Consider the following 22003-nt stretch of genomic DNA (forward strand, 5'->3'; position numbering starts at 1 on the left):
CTAAACAGCCAACATTATGTTTCTGCCAAGGAACAAGGCTCCTGACTACTGAAAACTCCCAGGGGCCCACTGGAGCTGTTGCTAAGCACAAGGGAAACCTGGTTAGCAAAGTCAACTCCATGCTTTTCCGAGTGTGCCTCAAATTTTCTGCTCCACCAGTCCCTCTGCTTTTGGACACCGTCCTCACTATGCAGAAGGCGCTTTCTAACAGGCACAAGGATGCCAGGCCAAGTCTGTCTTAGCAAACAATAGCCTTTATGAAGTGCTGCTGCTTTTGGATGCTCTTGGAGCACATCTCTGTGATGATTTCAAGAAACTGGGTCAAAGTTTCTCCTCTTTCTGCTGTCAGCTAGTTGGAGACCGAGCGAAACACTGGACAACCGGATCACATCAGATGCATAGCCTGAATCAGCCCCTGCTAACTTAAGAACCCCTGGTATGTTGTGCATAAGATCTCCTCCACTTCTGCCAAACCACACAATAACATGTTGGGGAAAGACACATCCTAGTCAAAAAAGGCTGGGATCTGTGTTGATGTTCTGCATGACTTTTGCAATATCACACAGTGCAGAAGAGGCAACAAAAGCAGCCTCCAAAGGAATAACTGGGCATAAACCTGTCAGGAAAATTAAAGGGCTGTAGACCCCTGAACCAATATATAAGCCATGCTAGTTCTATTATGGAAGGCCCTAAATAATGGCATCCTTTTTAGTTACTTTCTGTTTCTGGACTGCATCTGTCCCTGCTTTATTTAAACTATTATATATGGATGTGTTGTTTAAGGAACAGGATTTATGGAAGAAAACTGGCAGTGTTTTAAGCCTTGCTTTCCAGGCAGTGTTCTGGGTTTCCTTAATCACTGAGGGCTGATGTGACTGTCCATAAAAGAGGGGGGTTGTTTCTGTTATAGTTGTGCTGCTAAAAAGCTAACCAAAAATGTGTTCAGGCTGCAATCCAAGGCCATAGTGAGCTCTCTCTCAGACAGAAATACACAGTGAGTTACACCATCCCCTGAGTGTCTTTGGTGACATCTCCGGAAGATAAGAAATCCTCAGAGAGTAGCAGAATCATGATCACCATTAATTAAAGCTCATCGGAAGAAAGTCTTGATTTTCTAGAGGAGAGTCTTGAAAATCTTCCAGGTAAATGTGACCAGGAACAGTTTCAACTTGATTCTCATGCAAACTCAACTGGAAATGATTAAGCCAAGTAATAGCATTAAAGTGGAAGGAAATTACTGCATTGATTGCTTGACCTGAAGAACAATAATGGTCCTCGTCTATTACAACTGAGTTTCCATAACGTTAGTGTTACACAGAAAAGTTTAGATTAAATCCAGGAAGCTGAAAGTAAGACTGAGAATTAGCACACTACCATGGTGAGGGCTCCAGTCCCTTTGCACAAGAACAATCCGTGTGAGCAAGGGTGGTCATGTCTTTGCAAGAGGCAAAAATGTTACCTACATCCCCCAAATCTGTGTGTGTTCAACAGAGAGACTTTTAGGCTAGTTGCTGGGACAGGACTGAGGAACGGATCCCCCACAAGGAAGCCAACCTCCAGCTGTGAAAGATGCCGCAGAAAAGAATCAAAACCATCTTTCCATCCCTCCAGAAAAAGAACAATAATCACCTCAAGTTTTGTTCCTGGAAAACAGGCATTTTAGAGGGAATTGCTTTGCATAGGTACTGTTCTGTGCAAGCTCTTGGTTTGCATTTTGTTGTGACCCACTTAGAGGTAATCCCCTGTGACATGTCCCATGGTGTCATTCCTAGATTAGTCTAGACCCATTTTCAGGGAAATGCGCCCCAACTGGAAGGGACCTAAAGGAAAGCGGGAGTGAGAGAATTCAGATCCCAATTGAAAAGTTATTATTGCCATTTATTTTCCCCATATTCTTCAGTGAGTGCTGGTGATTCTAACTCCCAGAGTTCCAGCAGCTGGCACAGAGATACAAGGCTTCAGCCCTTGCCTTCCCCAATACTGGCCTTGCTTTTCCCTCCTATCTCCTGTATCCTCAGAGGAAATTGTGTAAATGGCCAGTTTTAGCCTCATAGCTGCTTAGAAATCACTACTAAGCAACAGCACTGCTCATTTGCATGAATGAAGGGTAAGGGAGTGTTGGTTACATCCCAAAGTCTAAGCAGGACTGCTTGATGCCCTGAAGGGAAACAAATTGTTGATTAAAATCCAGTTCCTGTTTGGCAGGCAGGAACTACAAACACAATGATAAGGACAACTCCTGGGTAGCAGTCTCAGCCAAGGAAAGATTACTCAAAAAAAAGACTTTTTTTTCTATCCCTAGAAAAGATATTGGCAGGCCACTGGCAGGATAGCTTTGCGGCGTGTGTTGAATGTAAGATCTTTACCCTGGGGAGACCTGCCCCATGGTGAAGACGAGATTCAGCCCAGGACCAGGGTCACACCAGTAGCTGAACTGGGGTCCTCAGGAGACCAGTTCAGAGCAGAGAGATCAGCTACTTGGTTCAGTCTTCCAGCGTACAGCTCTTCCCCTGCTTAGACTCTCCTTTTAGTTCATCATCTATAATGTTCCTTATCTAATGAGGAGTTAGAGGATAAATACATTGAAGAAGTCCATCAGTGCTGGGTTATCTGAGCATGTCTGATGCAGATGCCCCACAGGCCCGGTGGAGCGTGCATTGTCAGGGAATTAGCCTCTAGCTTGCCCACTTTTGTACCCACAAGCATGGGTTGACCATAAATACCATCAGACTGTACGCTGCAGTATAGCAGTAGCATATGCTCTGTGGGAAAGTCTTTCGCTGTGCCCCACAGCTGCAGTCATCTGAAACTGCTTTTCATCCATGGGCTGTGGTTCCGCTGAGAAAACACACTCTGTCTATATAGGTTTGCACATCTGCTGGGAATCTGGGGGAAGATGCTTCAAATCAGAAAGGCTTCAAGGGGCTTTAAGGTACACAGGTTTCCAGTCCCTGCATGCACTCTGCCCATATCCTTGCTTGGGAGGGCAGTGGGGACAGGCAACTACTGTGGTGCTCAGAAGTTGTTTGTGATGTGCTGCCTCGCTCCACATTCGCTCTTGCTTGCAGCAAAGAAATGGTGGGCATTTATAACTGCACTGGCATGCAGGTCTTGGAGAAATCATTAATAACAGGTTCCTGAACTTTGGGTAAATAATTTTTACTGCTATTGTGGGGGGTTTTCCCCCCTTTTTAAAGCCCTTGTCTGCGGTGCTGTGTGCACCGGCAGATTGCAGGGGTGGGTCCCGACAGCTGGTGTGCTTCAGATCTCATGTGGCAACTGCACGCCTCGAGTCCCTGCATGCTACGCAGCCACCCTCCTTTCCCATCTTTCTGCCGCTGACTCTCACTCGAGCTGTTATTTGTGTCTTCAGTGCACAGCTGGTCGGTTTTGAACAGAGGGGTGGGAGGGGAGGATGGAAGGGGCAGTGTAGCTGCAGAGCCAGCAGTCCATCACTCCTCCAGGATGCACGGCCAGAGTGAAAACAGGGAAATTAATAAGACGTACAGTGTCAGGAGCTGCTCCTTTTTATCTGGGCACTGTTCATTGCAGGAAGCATCTTCTCCTCAGCCTCTCATGGGGAGTTCATAGCACAAAGCCTGCAGTCAAAAGGTTTTGTTCTCCTGCCATGCCAGTGTGACAAGGCCACGTGTGTCGGGACAAATGCAACTGGATTGCAGATCCCTCAGGAGAACACATGCGACTTAGAGAACTGACTGGTGCTTTTGTCAGACAAATACAACACATGGTGGGCAGAGATGTCTTGAATTTGCAGCAGTGGGTTGACTGACCCATGTCCGTGCCTCTTTCATCCACCTCCTTGAGAAGGCTTGCATGAAGGGTGCAGTAAAGGGAACTAGCATCTGAATGTGAGTACCCAGAATCCTCTTCTTGTGCTGGGACATGTTCAGCTTTTGGAAAGTGAAGTTTTGTTTTTACAGATAAAATAAATATCATGAGACTTCATTGACCAGTAACACACTGTGAATTACAAGACAGCTGTATCCTCAGGGTGGCCTATAAGCTGAAATATGCTTCCATAAAATGCTCATCCTTTACAATTAAAGCACAAAATGGTACAAGCCAAATGACTATCTACAAACAATTTGTGAACACCACATACACACAAATGCTTAATGACTTGTTACTGAAACAAGTAAAAAACAGAAGAGGCAAGCAAGCCCCCCCAAAAATAGTTAAAAATCAACACTTTTTGTTCTGTTTCAAGTTTTCTTGACAGCACAATTACCCCTTTATAGCACCCTCCTCTTCTGTGCTGAGCTCCTGGGAACCCTGGCTGATCCTTCTGTGCCACCACCTCTACCTCTCAGAGGTGCTGTGAAGATGCTGCATTTGTATGGGGTCCCAAGCTACTGCCCGCAAAACTCAGGGAGCAACCTGGTGGTGGAGGAACACATTACACACTTGGGGGGCCACTGGATTCCACGCCAGAGCACATAAACAGCAATTCATGAGTCAACAAGGATGTTCTCCAAGCCCATAAAAGCCTGAAGTGCTCTCAGTACCATCCCCATGCAGCTGGAGAGGCTCTTGACCTGGGTGAGACCTTTGGTGTGGAATGGAACCAAAAAGCAGAAATTCCAGCCCTCATCTGCAGTGACAGCTCAGGAAGAAAGACACCACTGGGAGAGAAAGAGAGAAGCAAGGGAGAAAGAAAAGGCAAAAGGTAGAAGTGGAAGGGAAGCAACCTAGGACTTCTTTAATGGGACTGAACATTAATAATACTAACCACTCTGGCTGTGAAAGGCTGCCAGTTAACAATCGCACAAGTTGATAGTCATTGCCTATAATGCAGTTGACAAACATGCCCATCGATCCCGGTGCTGAGTCCCTTCAGATACCAAGGAGTAACGGTATCACCGAGCCTGAATTGCTCTCTCTTCTTTGTGAAGCTTCTGCACAGGAAAACACCACCCCATCTCTCCATGTTCCTGCGCCACTTTTGATAATGCATTAGTATACGCAGGTGTTGTGGTTTAACCTGACAGGCAGCTAAACGCCACACAGCCGTTCGCTCACTCCCCCCACACAGTGCGAGGGGGGAGGCAATCAGGGGAAAAAAAGTAAGACTCATGGGTTGAGATAAAGACAGTTTAATAGGACAGAAAAGGAAGGGAAAATAATAATAATAATAATAATGATAAAAGAATATACAAAATAAGTGATGCACGATGCAATTGCTCACCACCCGCCGACGGGTCCCTGACTAGTGTAAGCACTGCTTAGCAACAACTAAAACATCGGTGTGTTACCAACATTATTCTCATACTAAATCCAAAACACAGCACTGTGCCAGCTGCTAGGAAGAAAATTAAGTCCATCCCAGCTGAAACCAGAACAGCAGGTCTTGTCTACTTTGAGGCATTCTTCCATGCAAAGGTCTTGGGCAGAAGATCTTGAGAAAAAAAAAGCAGGAGCCCGGGAAAATTTTCCATCATCTGCATCCTTATGTAATGGTTGCTTGCAACGATGGGTAACTGAGGTCCATCCTCCACTCCCCACCCCGGGCAGGCAGGAGATTGATGGCTGTGTTTGAGTTTGTTGTTCCTTCCGTAATCCCACACACACCTCAGTAACTCTCCTTATTTTTATACTAAAATGTTGGCAAATACATAAATATCTCCTGTCACCAGGAAGCCGTGTCCATTTGGTTCTGTCTGCAAACACTGCTCTCCCCTTCTCGCCCCCTGCAATGCACCGCTTTCATGGGCCCTAGGGGAGGAGCCGGGAGTCACAACTCATAAATTCCCATCATGTCAGGCAAATGCTTTCACATCATTCAAAAGGAAAATGTGCTTCCCCAAAATAAATAACAGGATGTAAAGAGAGTCCATGGGTAAGACAATGGGGACACTTGTAAATCATTGTGCATTGGAAATCAGGCTGCGAGATTTGGAAACCCTGGATTGGTTCCTAAAGGAGGCAACACAGAGAAGTTCATACGCATGAGAAGAACACCACTCTCCTGGCTTTTCCACTCTTAGCAGCTAAAATCTTTACTGAAAATGTATGTGTGGCCAGTGGGAAGAGTGATGGTGTAAAATACAGGATTCAGTGCCAGGTGAGGAATGAGAGGCTCTGGAAGGACATGGCTTTGGAGAGACACAGAGGGTCTTGAAGGAGAGCTGGCATGAACGGCTGCTTCCCATGGTGCCAAGTTTATTACATGGACTGGCAAGTCTGTGACTAACGTTGTCATGAGAAGGAAAGAAGTCATTGGAGGGTCGTACAGTTAAAAAACAAAGGAGTTTTGCCCATCACCATAGCTAGTACATCTCCCAGATTTGGTCATATCTTTCTCATCATCTTTACTACTGCTTCATACACTCCTGCTCTTACCTCTTCTCCTCCAGCCCTTTTTTAGCTAGATGAGGTGATGGTAGCATTCAAAATATGGCTGTTTTCTCACAGCGTGGGGAGACACCGGCCAACCACGTAGTCTGATCTGACACAGTGACATTGTGCAAGGAAGGCTACAGAAAACCTAGTCACTGAGAGGAAGAGAAGGGGTAAGAGGTGGTTGGCAGACTCCAGAGGGAACCGGGATGGCCATCTGGGCTTGGTAGTTGGTAGCAATGAGAACTGGGAGCTCTGTAAGCCTCAACCAGATCTAGTTATTTTTTACAAGAGTGGATAAAAGCCTTGTAAGGTGGGCTGGTGTTTTCTCTGTGTAGAGGCCTTGAATCCACTTCCATTCTTTCTTTCTCCCTCCTCTTCTATTGCAGCAGTTAAAGGAGAACCCTGGATAGAAAACTGTTACAAAGCAACCTCTGTGTATTGCCTAAAGCAATCAGCCAGCAGCTTCCCTTTGTGAGGAGGAAAGTGGGCTTTTTGTTTTTCTCCCACATGTAATCATCCCTTTCAATACTTTCATTTCCATTTTGAGCTGTCCCCTTCCTTGCCTCTTGAAGCAGCATGTGTGTCACAGAAGCCACGAGTAATGGAGAAGGAAGGGTGAAAGTCCTGGGTTCTCGCCAAGGACCAGGACAGTGGGGTGGCAGGACTGGCATGCTCCACTTCAGGGTGCTTTACACCGAAGGTGTTAAGGCCCATCCTTAAGTACCCCTTTGCTTTAGCAGGAAAAACACTCTTGGGAATAACACATTAATTCTAACTCCCTATTCTCAGTGGCTCCTCCTTCTCACAGTCTTACTCTTGCTTTGCTCCTTGCAAACCTGCTGCTTCTCTCAACATTTGTCCCGTGGGTGTACTCAGAGGCTGTAATGAGGATTTAAGGCCTTCGCGGTCTTAGGCACAACATAGGTAGAACGAAGACTGCCTCTGCCCCAGAGATTTTAGCACTGGAAGGTGAGTTATAGCTGGCAGTTGTGAAATCAAGTTGTCCTACCAGTATTATCCCATGGACAACCCATTCCCCATCATTCAGATGTTGGAAGATGATGCCTTGGATGACTGAAAAGTGAAGAAGAGCAGTATCTCTTTCCTCCCAAGATCCTCCTCCATATGTCAACCTTTTGGCAAAGCTGGACATGACAGACACCATTCCCTGTACCTCAGGAGTTGCACTGCAACTTCCACCTCACTGCTTGGGATCCTCAGACCTCACTCAGCCCACATGCCGAGGTCACAAGCAGTGCCAGGGGTCTTCTTTTGTCATGTGCAAGGATTGTGCGTTCTCGGAGATGGGCAGGCACTAGCTTTTGTTGCATCTTGCACATGGACACTAACAAAGTGAAAGTGAGCATGAGTTTTTTGAGACTTCACAAAAATAAACCCAGATGGCATTAAATATACTGTGCTGGAGGGAGGTTAAGCATGACTCATCCACACTCCCTACAGTGAGCAGTGGGAGGACTGGAAACAAAACCCAGGAATCCTGCTCCCTCGTCATCTCTCTCATCTTGCTAGTAGCACTTGCTGCCTTGTTTGTGGATGTCCTCCCTCAGCCCCACTGTGGGGAAGTCAGGAAGAAATGTATCTGTTATGTTCAGAGTCTCTTTGTCTTGAGCAGGGAATTAGAGATAGGTGCATCCCCTGAGCAGTGTTTCTGCCAGGGTGAGCTATGAGCATGCTGTTTCTCTGTTTGCTTTCGTGTTGGGACTTGGGGGTGGGGAACTGGGGAGGAGGAGAGGAAAATGTTGTTCTGTTTTTCAAGCAAGCTTGGGGAGTGTGGTGGAAAAAGGACCGTTCTCTCCTTCATTGAGAAGTTTGGTCATGGAGGGCTGACTGTCCTTGCTTCCTAAATGTATATGGTGCCCTGAGGGAGCATCTGGTTTTGATTAGATAGTGTCTTGCGGAGAGTTCTTGATTCTGGGCTATACGACTGTGAAAGGAGAGTGTGTGACTCCTTCCCTCCCCCGTGAACCGTGAATGAATAGCACCTCTGCCCAGGCAGGAGAGAGGGGCCCTCAGGCCAGCTGGGAAAGTGCATTTATTATAAAGCAATGAAATAGCAAAGATACCAGGAGACAGAAAGGATTTCTCAGTTTTGTTTTGCTATTTCAATTCTTCCACTCGCCCCCCTTAAAAATGGAGGAATATTGCATGTCCATGGAAAGGTTCCCAGAGCAGCAGGTTCTCTAGGAACATATGCTCTCTGGAGACAGTATTGTGCATTAGGGTTTAGTCTGAGACTGCAGAAGACCCATGGGGTCCCAGAGAGGGAACCCCACATTTCCCACTCCCATACATGTCCCCTGCTCTGGTGCAGGGGGAGACCTGCTGCTCTGAGGCTGGGGATCCCGCAAACAACAGCAAGGAAAGATCACCAGCAGGGATGTGATCTTCAGCCTCATTCAATCCACTTGCAGAACCAAAAGAGCCAAGCCCTGGGCTGGCAGATGATCTCCCTAAGAGCAGTCATTGGAAACTCTGCTTGGGACTTGGAAAAATCAAGCCCTGCTTTTTCCATGCCTTATGCCATCAATAGAGGTTGTGCAATCGGGAAGGTAACAGGCTCATTTGCCTTTGCACTCTGTGGAGCTGAGTTGATGAGTAAACACTTGTTTTTACTGGGAATAGGGAGCAAACACGACTTAGAAATAAGCAGGAATTAGCACGTGCAGTTAGGTGCCATTTTTAACAAGGTCATGTTATTAATTAAGATAGTGTTTCAGTAGTGCTTTAGCTATGTGTTGATAAACAAGCCTGCATTTGTAGACCTGTTTCAACACTGTCCCTTTTTATTCAAGCAGTTCACGCCTGCAAGGAAGATGGGGGAATGAAGGACAAGAAAGGGCACTCTCCCATACACATACACCCTTTTTTTTCTTCTGTGGGAAACAAAGATTTCCTCTGTGTGGCTTTGTATCTGTGTATGTTCCTATCAGATGCATTCACCTTGAGGAGTTTTTGCACAGAGTAGCACTGATGCTCATTAGCTGAGTGGGTGAGTTGAGGAGTTATCTCTCCAGGGATGCCCTGAGGGAGGCCAGGTTCTCTCTAAAGTGAAGTTCTCCTCTTTTTGAAGATTTTTGCAAGTGCTAGTTAAACACCTGAAGGCCTGCCTGACTCTCCTGGATAGAGACTGCAGCTGAAGTGTTGTTAATTCATCAGCAAGGAAGAACCTAATTGTTTGTTACTCTGGCGACTGTCATGATGACTATGCAAATACTTTTTTCCCTCCCTCTCCCCAAGTTCTGTGCCCTTTGATAGTCCCTAAGGACTTTTCTTATTTAAGTTCAGCTGCTTTTCATTTTCATCGCACTGGATGACAAGGCGAGAGAAAAAGAGTGTGAGAGCACAACCTGTTAGGCAAAAAAGGAGGCCTCGGTCCTCTGAAAGACGCTTGTTTCTGAATTGCTCACCAAGACCCTTCTTAAGAGATATAGCACAGATGAGATGCTGCCCAGTAATTTCCCTCGACATGTCTCTCAGGCTGCTGCAAGATGCATGAGGGCTCAGTGGGTTTTCCACAGAGGTTCAGGAATCCACTGCCAGATTTAAATCTTCTTATGGTGAACTCTGCAAACCAGGGGTCCCAGGCACTCCCCATTTTTTCCAAGAGAGGAACAAGGGAGCACCAAATGAGGTGAGCACTCAGCAGGCACAGAGTGAGGACAAGGGTGTTGTCCTCAGCACAGCGTGTGGATAAGCTGTGGAAATCATTCCCACAGGAAATTCTGAATGCTTGAAGTTTGCATAGGTTCAGGGAGGGAACGAGCATGTTCATGGAAGAGGAGTCCACCTGGGTTATTAACTAGGAAGACATTGCATCTCTGGCTCAATACATCCCTGAACCATGAAGAGTTGGAGGATGGGAGATTATTTGGATATGTATCACTGTATCCCTGCTCAACTCCTGTATTAATCTCTATGTTCTACTTGAAGGCTGGGGGTGGTGAACAAGCCCAGCACCAGGGAGAAGTGCTCAGCACTTGCGGGATACAGCTCAAAACTGAAAATGCCTCGAGCCTGGGCTAGTTAGCCCTGGCAATATTCTGCTTCCGGAAATCCAAGTTTTGAGTCTTATGAATGGACAGAAGAGGTATTTGCAAATACCCAGAGCCTTTATGTGATAAATATTACCTCAAATTAGTTGGCCAGATTAAAGAAGATGTAGACAGATAGCTGATATTACTTCTGAATGTAGCAGGCAGAGCTGGAATCATTAAAATAAATGTCCTCCCAAGATTCCAGCTTTATTTATTATTACCGTTATCAGTATTATTACAGTGTCTAAATGTATCCTGGGCCCCAGGGTACCACAGAGAATGATAACCCTGCCAAAATGGCCATCCATACTACTGGCTGGAATCAGATAAGGCGGAGAGGAGTTGCAGTGAGCAAAGAGAGCAGGCTGCAGGAGACCCCCTAACGCCAGTGCTAAAATAAGACTGCTGACCCCAGGTGGACGTGAGTCACAGGTTGTACCTGCCAGCATTCAGGGCACAATTCAATGGGAACTGCAGTGTCCTCCACTTCAGGAAGATGTCCTGGTGCCCACTGATTTCTACCAGTATGTGCAACCTCTTAATGCAGGGAAGAAGTAAAAGCTGTGCAGCCTGGCGTGACTTGGTGCACACATGGCCCAGGCATAAAGACACCTAAAACCAGACTCCAAATTAAAGATTTGCCCACTCTTGCTCTCTGTGGGGCCTTCTCCCCTGTCAAAGCATTAATGCAAAATAAAAGGGGAAGGGATAGTGTGGGGAGTCTCACAACTCCCATCCGTCTTCTCTGCAACAGCGAGGCAGGTGCTACAGAAAAAGATGCTTTCCAATTTAGTTATAATAACGTTGTGTCAATCACCAAAATGCTAAGCTGTATGTAATGATTGCCGTATGAAAAACATGTATCCTTTATAATGTGTACTTGTGTACCTACTTGATAATATGCATTTCTATTGATTTATATACATAATTATGTTAGTATAAAACCCTTAAACATATGACTGCAATCTTATTAAAACAAAGAAACTGACTTGAAAACTGAGCTAATTCAACCTGGAACCTGTGGAGAGGAAAAGAACGGAGTCCCCCCTCCCAGTCCCTTTAATTGTGCTTGAAAGATCAAAAATTCCCCGAAATACTAAAAGCTAAGTAGGCAAAATGGGAAGAATTGTTTTACACCAGATTATTTTTTCACTCTTTTCCAGGAAGCATTGGCTGATATTAAAGCACATCTGATTGCGTCTCAAAAATTCTGCAAAGCTTTCTCCTTAATCCCTGAGCTTCTTCTGGATCATCTGCCTTCTACAGTGCTCCTGCTTTATTATTAAGACTGTCACAATTACAGGGCTGGCTGCAGACTTCCCCAGGGTTTTTCTGAGCAGATCCCTCCCAGCATACTCTGGACGTGTTTCTCTTTCTCCCCAAGGTGCCACTAGCTGGTTCTCCCTCTCTCACTCCTACAGTGCCCTCTAATTTTGCCATACTTGCCCATTCAGAGCATTTTAGCATAGGAATGAGGCATTGAATGAGGAAAAAAAGGAGGATGAATGAATAAGAAGGTCTAAGCATGTGTCTGTCAAGCCTAGATGCTGGCCATCCTCATCAGTTACTTGGATGTGCTGAGCTACCCTTGAGGTGCTGTCCTCCAAAGGCTTGGTTTTGGTCTGTCTTTCTTAGTCATCTTTTTACGTCACCCTCAATCTGATGGTCTTTTAAGATAGCCACCACCTCTGGCCCTATTTGCTGCTAGGTCCAGGCATCTGGCTGAGCAGGTCTGAGCATAGGCATCAAAGTGAATGGCTTCATCATCTCTTGAACACCTGCAGAGAAAGGTCTTTTGGGGTCCACGGCTTGCTTCCTAGATGCAATTCCAAGCAGTCCTTACTGAGCTAATGTAGTGTGTGCATATAGCCAATATTAAAGACGCAGTCAAGTTGCACACATCACAAATCCTCCGCCCACAGTGGAATTTTGGGGAGTGAAAAGTTTCAGTGAACTTCAGGACGGATTGCGATTGAATGCTGAGTTTCTCCAACAGATATTTCAAGAAAAATTGATGGGAGTTCTGCCTTTCCAGCCACTGGCCTTGCTTGGAGGTGCCAGTGAGTTTATTACTAATTTGAATGTTGTTCTCCCAGCTTGCAAGACAGTTAAACACGTCTCCGATGCCTTCAAATGCTCCACCTATGGCTTCAGGTCGTCAAGGAAATACCTTCATAAGGGACTGTTAATTACCCATTTTTCAGGGTATTTACAACAGGTTTAAAATGATCTCAAGGCTTGATCCAAGATAGCCATAAACACAATGGGCTGTGAATTAATGCCCTTCTGATGAAGGTGCAGCTATTGGCTGTGCCTTTTCTTTGTAACCAGAAGGAGCAATTAGGAAACATTCATGTTGCACTGTATCTTCCTTTACTGCCAGTTGCCCGCTTGTAGCCATTACCCAGAGAAAAGCAAGAGGGGAAACAGCTAAATAAGAACCTCCTTTAACTGTATTTTTGATCTTGATTCATCTCAGTATTTATACACTTCACAAGTGCTTTTTATTAAAATAAGAAGGCTAATGAAAGATGTCTGAGTGGGTCAATTAATGCAAGTCTGAACAGGTCATTAGAAACAATGGAGAATTGTATAGGCAGTCAGACCCGACAAGCATGGAAACTGGCCAAATGAGTCAGATGAGGAGATTGATCATTTTAAAACAAATATAATTTGCTTGATTTGTTTTCTTCTCCCTCTCTAATAGCAAAATTTCTTTGAAGACAAATACTTGACCCTGTTCATGATCTTACATTTACAATAGTCATTGTCTTATAATCCTTAGACTGGACTGTGTGATTTCAGTGTATGTGCAAATAACATGAGACAACTTCATTAGTCTGGGCTGATATTTTGGGGAAAACACTGCTCACATGCAGCACTGTTAGAGAGGTATCAATTGCCCCTTGCACTTCTGAGCTACTAATTTGTCTGGATATGATCCTCTTCTAATTTATGCCACCACAGTGACTGGTCTAGGCTGCAAGGTCTTTCCTATGGGTCTTCACACTTCTCAGAGACTCTCTAGTATTACAGACTTATTTTTCTACACCTGTCCTTTATGATCTCTTTAACCACAGGAGGAAGCTTCTCCATATTAGAGTTCAGTTTGCAGCTGCCAGCAAATCCCACAGCCATTAAGACCACTGTAAAGCTTGCTGAGTCCCTCTCCAAGTGTCAGATGGGCCCCTTCTTCTACCCACCTCCTCTCCTATTACCATGAAGGAGCTTGAACATTAAAAAAAGGACCCCCTAATAAAACTGCTGGCTGTACAAGGGTTTCTCTCCTTGGAGAGAGGAACCTGTGGCAGATGCTAGTCATGTCATGCAAGGCGCTGGTAGAAGAGAGCGAGGAGGACAACAGGATTGTGAGGACTTTCTGTTAGGTCATCCTGAAGACAAGCATGCTCACCTACCCCCATGTGAGCCTGCAGGCACTCCAGACCTCTCCAGAGCCCTCCTCCTCAAATCGTCCTGGCTTATTAGCATGCCATGGGGCACATTCAGATCTGCTGTCCGCATGCTGTCAGCAAGATGGCTCGGCAAACAGGATGCTGGCAGGAGGCAAAATGCATACTGCTTTCAGCCTTTGTAAAGGCTGATCTTTCAAGGAGCAACAGACAGCCCGCAGGAACCCTTGGAGAACAGAGCAGAATAGATATGACAAGGGAAAAATTTGGGGAGGCAAGTCTGAAACAACAGTTTCTTTTTTTAATCTACCTTTCATGGCTTACCCAGGGAAAGCAAAGAGCCTATCAAGGACACACAGCCAGCCTCTCTCTCTCTTTCACTGTCAAATTTGTTGCCTCGTTTGGGGTTTAGAAACAAATGATTTTTTTTTTTTTCTTCTAAATGAATTAAGCTATCTGGGGATGGATGATGGATTCAGGAGATACAGGGTAGGTTACGAGCATGCTCTGTTGCTTCCCTGTGGGACACCTGTACTCATGAATCTGCAGACATTGACCCAATTACTAAGCCAGCACCTGGATACAAACTCTCTGTGACCACGTCTCCAACTTGCTGTATTCACTGTATTTTGTTCAGGGACTTCTGTGTTTTAGTGCCTTTTTATGCTAAGTTGGCATATGTAAGTGAACTCCATTTTCTGAGTAATTCGCTTCATCCTTTGAGATGTCCTTGCTTTTCTTTTAGTCATTTGAAACAGGTCCCCTCCTCTCTCTCCTCCTCCTCCCTGCGTCTCCCAGGATGACCTGCTAATTTAAATGAAAAGAGATTGCAGCAACATTCTGTTTGTTGCTGTAAACTCAGGAAGGCTTTTCCCCTTCATCGAGGACAAAAATTCAGGACAAAAAGCCTTATTTACTCCTCCTATCCTCCCCTCTCACCACAGGCTTCTCCCTCAGTGCCATGATGTTTTCTCCAGACTAGTTTTAAATGTCCTTTTTTCTTCTTTCTGTGGAGCGACACATCTCCAGTTTCACAGACCTGTTATGTAGTGCTTTCAGATGTTCAGGCTAAATTTTCCTTTGAGTTAGTGTCCATGGTCTTAAATTAGGCTTCTCATTAATTTTCTCTGTAAAATTATACTCGTCATTTGAATTTGATGAAGATTTCTCACATTAGATCCACTTGTGGAGATAAACGTTGAGCACAGGGTAACAGTCGTTTACAGTGGGAGCAAAAGGATTTAGCCCAAGGTCTACAAAGGTATTTATGGTGCTATCTCCTATTTAGATGGCTAATTTGCTATAGATTTTTACTCCTTAATTAGAAATTGAGAGCACTAACAGCTTTCTGCCTCTAATCTTAAATGTCTGTCCTAGCCGCTAGGTACCTTTTCAGAACTACAGGCTTGTGGGGGCGAAAAGACAATACACTGTCAGGAACCCTTCAGTTTATCAGTCAAACCCAGGTTTTGGGTAAATTCTGGGTAAAATGTGCATTCGAGGTATTTTCAAGAGGAGCTAACTTTGCAAGGAGCTGGGAGTACCTTCTCAGAGCTGCCTAAGTCCTAAATTTCACTGGCTCTACTGGAAGGTAAGGTCTTCAGAGGCCTGAGTCTTCCCCCGTCTTGTTGCGAAAACCTTGTTGACCTACATGTGATCCTGATAGATTTGATGAAGAGCCAGTATCTACAGCCGTGTGGCTGACAAACAGTTGTGTTTATCTGCAGCCTTGAATGCAAAAGAAGGCAAATACACAAACTGTGGACTCCCTTTCTCCTTTTCCGCATGAGAGATCCCCAGATTAGTAATCACATTAGGAAGGACAAAAATTCCTCCAGGAATTGAAACACTTTCAGTATAGGACACAAGGGCAAAAGGTCTTTATTGGAGAATAAAATACCTCATGCACTTGGGCTGCAGGTTTTATGTGATGTCTAGAAAAACGACAGTAAAATTGGCACCTCCTTGCTCAAGAGGTCCCCAGTGAACGTTCAAGACATATCTTGTTTGCAAACACAAATGGATTTTTACTCCTGTTTTCCCTTAGGAGATCGCTGAGTGAGCTGTATTCTCTTCTGGCTCGTGCATCATCATCAAATCTGTCGGCTAATTTCCATTTGAAGAATCGTTATTGCCAGTACGGAGGCAAGAGCCAGACTGAATTCTCCTCCGATCAGGGGTAGGGTTGGATGAGTTGGCATTTAGAAAGATCATCTTTCTGAGTGGTGAGCAGAGACCCATGGAAGGGGAATAAATATGGGATCCATTGGAGGTCATCACTAGAAAGTTGCCTCCCTGACTACTGCTGTGCTTTAATCTTGTGGAGAGGCACAGCCTCATCACGTTTCTTTTTTCGTATGTGTGCTGGTTTGCTTCCTCCTTCGAGTCCAAAAACATGGAAGCTCTCAAGTGCTCATTAATATGTGGCACCTGAGAGTCAATTTGTATAATTTCTTCAGTTGTTCTGAAAGAAACAGCAAAACAGAAAAAAAAGAGGACTTTCTCCTTTTCTTCTTGTCTTCCCTCTGGGTCTACGTCAGAATCCTTGGAAGAGGTTTTAGTCCCAGGGGCTGCCAGACAGCCTTGCTACCTGAGAAACACCACCAACGAGTTCCCAGGAAATGGGGAGGATAAGGAATCAGAAGCTATTTGCAGTATCTTATCTTTCAGTGACAACAGACCCAGAACTTGCCTTCAGACCCAAAAGAAAGCAACACCCTCACCCATCCTTAAGTGAATGATGATGATGATGATGATGGGGTTTTTAAGAATTTTTTTTCAGTCTTGTCTTTCATTCCTGTGCAATACAGGATTCCTCTTCATCTTCCTCACTTCCTTCCTATTAAATTCCCTTTTCGTCTACTAGCTTTGCATCCTCCAAAGAGGAAGAGCATCGTGAAACAAGGTCAGCTCAGCAAAGGCTTTTGACACACTTTCTCTTTCAAGGAGAACCACGGAAGTAATTTTTAAGGCTACTATGAGGACTGGATTTTTTACACCACTTCCTGTTCTGTTCCCATTTTCTGCTTCTTATTCTAATGTTTGTAGTGAGAGCAGAGCTGACACCAAATGTTAATGCCTGAGATGGGGAAGTGATCTCTGGCTGCTCATAGGGGTCTTTGATGCGTCTTTAAAATGGCTTCCAGCTCAGCTTTTCAGGGGCTTAAAGAGACTCGCATCTGGCAGATATTTTGCTACTTTAACTTACTCCCTTACTGCTTTGGGTGATGTCGTACCATATTTCCGGATGTCTGATGGTCCACTGCCAGTGGCCTGGACAAAGTCCAGACATTCCTTTGTCACGCAGCTCCTGCATGCAGGTGCTGGACCCGCTGCTCTGCTCTCTGCTTGGGAGATGCATCACACAGACAGCTTCTGGCTGGGTGGAGGGTCTGCTTTTTGCTGGCCTGGTTCACCCTTGGCTCTGCTGTGAAGCTCAGGAACAGCTAGGTCATGCCTGAAATCAACCCATTGGCTGCAGAGGAGTCCCAGGTACAAGCTGGGCTCTACCCTGAGACAAAATAAGTAGAATAGCTGCATGCCCATATGAAAAGACTCCCCCCGAAAATGTTTCTTCTAAGATCAAGCACAGTTTATCAGTTCAGGACTGGAATCATCCTCTCCCAGGAGGGCTGAGCCCTTCCTCAGCACTAAAAGGGCAACGCCCTATCATCTAATAGGCCATTTTAATCACTGTGTGTGCATTTGACAGATCTGGTCAAATTATAAAGCCCTTTCTTTGTGAGAAAGAGTATAACAATTGCAGGTAATGGGAATCATGCGCACTTAAATCCCTGCTTATGCTAAAGGATTGCCCTGAGAAGGGAAAATGTCTGATCCACTTTCATTACAGCCTTTTGAAAGACGATGCTGTGCCTCCTGCAGCCAGTAACTTTGCAATGCCAATAATGGGCAGTTTGTGCACAGTACGTGTAAGTAAACAGAGTGACATCTCATCTGCTGTGCATGCACTCCAACGAAACCACCTCACCGTGCTCTTGATGCTTTCAGTCAATTGTGCCGCTGCCTGCTAACATCACCGAGATGCTGAGCATTGAGCGGCATGCACAGGAACCTCCCCGGACGCAGTCATGCTCCAGAATGAAGGAGCCATGTAGGTCATGTGGACCTACTTGTGTCTCAAGCACCACCTCAGAACTAGCAGCTCTGAGGATTTTATTTAGCAACAACTTTAGTTTCACCCTGTGAAAGGAGTCGGGTGGAAAAGGACAAAGATCCCCAGCAATAGTCCCTTGCAAACATTAACAGCGCTCCTTAGCAGCATGCAGAAGGCATGCAACTCTTCTGACAGCACTCAGGTTAAGCTGATTGCCACTGGTTGTGAATCCGGTCCTCGCTTTTTGGTTATTTCTAGTAGTTGCAAGCAGGTAGCCAAGTCTGCATAGAGGTTATTTATCTGCAGGAAGAGAGGAAATACCACAGTGCTCTTGGAAAATGGGCCAATTCCGTGGTATTTTGTCTCTGAGCAGAGCAAGATGGCTCAGGGGAAGGTGTTAGTCAATTAAAGATAATCTAATTAAAAACATAAAATAAAATCCAACCCAGCATTTGCTCCTGCCCACCCTTCCCCCAGAGAAAGGAGGCACTGAAAGAGGCAAGGATGCTTTTCCTGCTGCCTGCTACCCATGCCAGGGTAGAGGCAGAAAGGGCATTTGAGGGAGTATTTCCTCAGTCCCCATCATTACCAGAGTCCTTTGTGTTCATTTTTGAGTATGAAAAGCCCAGGTTAAAAAGAAATCTCCTCCCCTGCAACCTGTTCACAACTGGTAATATATCCCAGATTCCCTCTGCTCCTCACTGAGGCATTTAGTACCTCTTGCTACCAGATGGCAGCAGGCTGGCATTTGTCTAGTTAAAATGGATGCTGGAAGCAGCATCAAAAAGCGCATTGTTTGGGACTGTCATTATTTGCATTGCTCACGGGTACCCAGTTGGGACCACTCCCACACAGGCACCTTGCATCGAGGTATCCACCCTGAGGGATCAATCTTTGGAGATGCGATGAAGCAGAGGAGGTGGTTGATTTTTTTTCCCAATAACCCTTCTAGATCATGGCAAAACCTGCTCTTGTTTCCCTCTCCCAGGCTGACCTGGTTCCCCAAGACCCCTGAAATTGGAGAATATCCACTAAAGGGAGCACATGGCAGTGTTGCGGAGGGGATGCTCCCCGAGAGCCTGGGTGCGAGCTCATCAGGCTGCCTGGGGTGTCAGTGTGTCAGGGTGCAGGTCGAGGTGTCAGGCTGCAGACGATCACCCTGAACAGGGGGTAGACACAAAGCTAAAGCTGGGGGGGGGGAATAAATGATAACTTAATATCTGAGAGGTAAGTGTTGGTAATTAGTCTGCAACACTTTGATCATTAATGCATGCAATCAAATTATCATCAGGAACGCTTTCCCACCAGCCCCCCTCCCTTTCCCCCACTTCTCTCTCTTTATTTTAAGGGCTGGCACACGGCAAAAGCTGACAGCATCAGCCCCACCGTGCAGCCAGGAGGTTTTCAAAGGAAGCTGCTGCTCCCTAGTGTTTGAAGGATTCAGAGCTGGAGCCAAAAACACCGGCAAGAAAGAGCGAGTCCCCAAAGAAAGGCCGAGCAATAAACTAATGGGCCCAGGCAGTTTTCTATCCCGAGCACCAGTTCTTTGTTATCTGCTTGGCTATTGATTGCAATCCCCATGGATACAGCTCAGGTTTTCCTGCTTTGAGTTCTTAAGTGAAATTAAAAGCATGCGGTTCATTACTCAGTGCTCTCCTCTCTTCCTCTGATCTTCTGGCTATGATCCAGACACTGCTGGTCAATTACACCCCTGGGAATAACCTGCCTTTTTTTTTTTTCCCTTCACATTTCTACATACTCTGCATCTTCAGGAAGATGGAGGAAGAGACCACACCAGACACTCTGCGAACTCTACCTTTCAATGGTGTGGTAAATAAGAATTGATTAGCGTTCCTGCTCTCCAGCCACGGCTGGAGTTTAGTACCAACTTTTTGCGAAACCTGCACAGAGATATATACATCTGCGTGCACTGTATGCACATGTGAATGTGCGTGTGCCAGGGTGGCAGCTCTGCAGGGGCTCAGATTTTGGCGGAAACTGTTGGAGGACTTTGGTAACAGAATTTTTGTTGGGTAAATGCCAGTTCATCAAAATTACTTTTTTTTTTTTTTTTTAAACAGCTTGTGAGGGAAATCGGGGGGGCGGAATACCTGCTTGGTGAACCTGTCCTTTCCCTCTGTGTATTGTTAAATACAAGTTTTAAAGGGAAATGCAGCTTGTGTCCAAGATTGGGCTTTTTAGCTAAACCAGGAAGTGCAAATGCCCAATCCGCTATAAATTGAGCAGTGGCTGCTACCCGGAAACCTCTTCTTGGGAAGCCATGGGGAAAAGCGAGAAGCGAGAGGTCAACAGCACAACGTACTTTCTCAAAGTTAGAGAAAATCTTCCTCTGGACCCTGCCACCTAAAACATCCTGGGTCATCCTGAATCTCGCCAGCACTGTTTGTGATACAATCTCCTTTGACAACCATATCTTAAAGGAAGGGCAAATGAATGCATTAAGATCTCTCTGGATATTTTATCCAGCCATCTATCAGGCTCTTCCAAATAATATTTTGTCTGTAGAGTTTAACATCAAAGACATGGAAAGTCAATGGGTTGACTTCTCCTTTACTCCCAGAACTAGAGGTCAAATAATGCCTGATAAACAGCGTAATGGTATAAATCTATACATATACTGTTAATAGGTGTAATAATAATAGGTAAGTGACAGGAAGTGCTGGTGAAGGGTGTGCTGAAATTCAGGCCACTTATCTAGGCTTTCAGCACGGCCTGAAGTGGGACCTACATTTAAGATTTTTGGCAAGCTTGAAATACTTCTTTTCATTACATAATTGGCCTGTAACTCTAATGATGATAGTGGAGCTGCTCCAGATTTATACTAATGTAACTGACAGCAGATTTTTGGCTCTGAGTCTGTAAGAAAAAGCTTGCCATAAATTCAGTATTCAGACTGTCCTTTGTAGTTTCTCTTTTTTCTTGCAGAGGAAGCAAGTGCTTCTCTCTTTTCAGATTAATTCCTTTCTGTAATATATTCTTATGGTTACTGAGAGTTTGCTTCCATTCAGCTGACCTATTTAACTTAGGTGAGCATGAGTAGAGAACACATTCATCCCATATATAACAATAGAGTTGTTACACGTGCACTGTTCCCAGAATAGCTCCCCCCGAAAATTACTACTCGGCTTGTTTTATGGGCTTTCACTAGAGAGGCTAAAATTGACTCAAGTTTGAAGAACGTCTATTTAAGTATCTTTTAAATCGTGAATGCTTAAAAGAGGGGATTTTTGAGCATGAGCCTGGGGATTCTTTATTTTAACATTACATTTAATGGTGTCTTTGGCATTTAACGTGAGGGGGTGTATGTGGTATATCTGTGTGTGTATGTTTATATCTAGAGAGAGATAACTCATGTGGAATGAAAATCCATTTAGCAGAAAAATGAGATCTCTTGAGTGTTTGTATTTTCTGCTGGAACTAGAAAACACTAGTACTATAAAAAAATAAGACACAGAATGATCTAAACCAATAAGATATGATTTTATGCCAAGATGTGAGAATGGATCTATATCTTTATCAGGTTTCTCTCACTCGAGAGATGAAAATCACATGGAAGCTTGTTAGAAATTCGCTCTATGCAGTATATCTTTCAGAAATACATTGTAAAAATGTCTGACAGTTTCCAAAGTGAATTACAGGCTCAGGGGTAGTTTCTGCACCCTCCCATGTATAAATGCCACAGCCCAGCCAGGCCCATCTACACACGTGCATGGACATGCACAGCAAAGCGAAACACAGAGGCATCCCAACAGGCTGCCTCCAGGCCTCTGTACAAGTGCAAGATGCAGGATCAGGGTTGTTCAAACTTTTCCGCAGTTCAGAGCAGATTGCCGGGAGCCTGTGACGACTTGGCCTTGCATCGGGATGTTTTCCCACCTTTTAAACTCAGGCTTGAAAATTCAATGAACTGACTGTTGAACTGGTGGGACAATGAACACTACAGAGGGGCCCGAGTCCTGTGCAGACCTTCTGTTGTCCGAGTGGCATGCGCTGCTGGCTCCTTGTCCCATTGTCAAGTGCACATTAGCTAGTCCTCCTCC

This window comes from Pygoscelis adeliae, unplaced genomic scaffold, assembly GCF_000699105.1.
Source record: "Pygoscelis adeliae isolate BGI_AS28 unplaced genomic scaffold, ASM69910v1 Scaffold208, whole genome shotgun sequence".
Lineage (NCBI taxonomy): Eukaryota > Metazoa > Chordata > Aves > Sphenisciformes > Spheniscidae > Pygoscelis > Pygoscelis adeliae.